Source organism: Lagenorhynchus albirostris, chromosome 19 (assembly GCF_949774975.1).
Source record: "Lagenorhynchus albirostris chromosome 19, mLagAlb1.1, whole genome shotgun sequence".
Lineage (NCBI taxonomy): Eukaryota > Metazoa > Chordata > Mammalia > Artiodactyla > Delphinidae > Lagenorhynchus > Lagenorhynchus albirostris.
Window position 1 is genome coordinate 2,603,733 of NC_083113.1, and position 2,786 is coordinate 2,606,518.

Consider the following 2,786-nt stretch of genomic DNA (forward strand, 5'->3'; position numbering starts at 1 on the left):
GATTCCACATATAAGTGATAACATAGAGTATGTATCTTTGTCTGATTTATTTCACTAAGCATAATACTCTCTAGTTCCATCCATATTGTTGTGAATGTCAGAATTTCCATCTTTTTATGGCTGAGTAATATTCCATTGTATGTATGTACCACATCACCTTTATTCATTCATCTGTTGATGACACTTAGGTTGCTTCCCTAACTTGGCTGTTGTAAGTAGTGCTGCTATTAACATCGGGGTGCGTGTGTCTTTTTGAAGTAACCACACTCAACACTTCTGACACCAGAAGTGTGGCTGTTTTATCACACCAACCAATTGTGGCACCAACTGGGTGTCCTACAGTTCAGTGAATTCTGACACTAATTCGGGTTAGTGAAAATCCCTCAGGTTAAGGGCTCAGTCCCATATGATTTGTCCCCACTTCAGAGGCCAATTGCAAATAGTGGGTACCCATGTTACCCAAAACTTCTGTCTGATTTGGCTGCAAATCAGAGGTTCCCCTAACTGCCCTCCTCAAATTGGATTATTCACTAGAACCATTCACAGAATTCAGGGAAATACTCACTTACTTAAATAGTTTATTATATTTTAAAGGGTATGATAAAGGATACAGATGAACAGCCAGACAGAGTTACAGAGGGAGAGATCAGGAAGGGTCCTGAGCATAGGAGCTTCTGTCCCTGTAAAGTAGGGGCATGCCACCCTCCTGGCACATGGATGTGTTCGGCAACCTGGAAGATCTCCAAGTCCTGAACTTAAGAATGCATGATCCATTATTAACTCAATCTCCAGTTCCTATCCACTTCCAGGGATGTAGGGATGAGGTGGGGCTGAAAGTTCCAAGCTTCTAATCATAGTTTGGTCTTTCTGGTGATCAGTTCCCATCCTGAAGCCATCCAGGAGCCTACCAAGCACCACCTCATTTAAAGCCAAAGACACTCCTTTCATCCAGGAAATTTAAAAGGATTTAGGTGCTCTGTGTCAGAAGCCAGGGTCCAAGATCAAATTTTAGAACAAAAGATGCTCCCAGGGGAATTCCCTGGAGATCCAGTGGTTAAGGCTCCACTCTTTCACTGTTGTGGGCGCGGGTTTGAGCCTTGGTCAGGAAGCTACGATCCGACAAGCTCCGCGTCGCAGCCAAAAACAAACAAACAAAAAACTCCTAGTGCTCTTATCTCTTAGGAAAATACAAGGGTTTGGGGGGCGCTGGGGAACCTGGCAGAACCATATATATATATATATATGTATATATATATACCTATATATATGTGTATATATATATATATATATATCTTTGCTGTTATTTCACAACCCATCTCCCAGAGGTCTTTCCAAAGAAAAGCTTTCTTTCATACCAAGATTTGCAAGAATATTCACCATAGTAAAATATCTGGAGACAGCCCAGGAAAGAGGATGGATGAATGGGTTTCTCCACATAGTGGAGCATTATCCCAGCCCGATAGCAAGGGAATCAGAGAAGTGTCACAATTTACCCCGCAGAATGCCCCTGTTCCAGTATTCAGGCCATTTCTACAGGGTACCTTCTAGCTTCTCAATGAGACTGAACCCTAATTTCCTATTGGAAGCCAGATCACAAATGTGTTCACAATAACTAGCATGTGAGCTTTTGCCTCGACTGTACACAGAGTCTGTTTTCTCCAAACTGATCTTTCAAATTGGTTTTGCAAATAAGCCTTCCCTACCCCCACACGTTCCATCTACTGGAAGAAATGCATGGAAAACATTGGACTTTTCTGGTATTTGTTAATAAAATTGCATTCTGCAACTTTCAGTCACCATTCTTCTTTAGGTCCAGTTTAGCTATTAAATTGCCAGTAAATCAAATGATTATATATTATTTAAATACAAAGGTCCCTTTCTTCAGTTAAGGCCTCTTTCTAAGTTTCCATATCTGCTCCCCACCTTTTTAGGTGCCTGTGGCTGCACTAGAGATAAAGAGTGTGGACAGAGGACAGGGCAGCAGGCAGGGAAAGACTCGTTGGACCACTGAGCTTGGAACTCACTGTCTTATTGTAACCGAAAGTGGGGTCCGGCTGCTCGCCACTCAAAAGCCAATAAAGAGGTCAGGTTTGTGGAAAGGAAAGTGCTTTATTTTGGATGCCGGCAACCGGGGGATGGAGAGGGTGGACGCCTGTCCTAAGGCTGACTCCACCCCCACCCCCACCCCCGTGACAATCAGTGGGCAAGAGCTTTTATAGATGGAGGGAGGGGACCACATGCAGAAACAGCAGTCAGCTCTAACAGTCATCTTGAAATTGGTCATCTGTGCTCTGATCAGCGTCATCTTGATTGTTTTAAGCACAATTAGTCTTCAGGTTCAGGGTCTGTTCTTTCACATTTCTTTGAGGCCAATTCTCAAAATTGTGGCAGCTATGTCATGGCTACAACCTGGTCATCATGCTGTTAACTTCTTCCACCTGGTGGGGGTTTCAGTATCTACAAGAGAGCTCACAGGATATGGCTCAGAATATTATCTATAGTCCTTAAGGAGGAACTAAAGATCCTTGATTTTTGCTTAATGACTAAACAATTATTATTTGGTCTCCTTTGACTGTTTTCCTTTGTTTCTGCATTTTCTCACTTCTCTGATTAAACTTATTCTTTTGCTAAAGTTTTTCCACAGACAAAAGCAGGCTGAGGACATGGTGTGTGTGGAGGGGCAAGGACCATAGGGTCCTGCTCCGTTTCATTTTCACGTGGGACACACGCCAAAATTTTAAAGAATAAACACCAACATAACACATCCATTCATTTATTCAACAGGT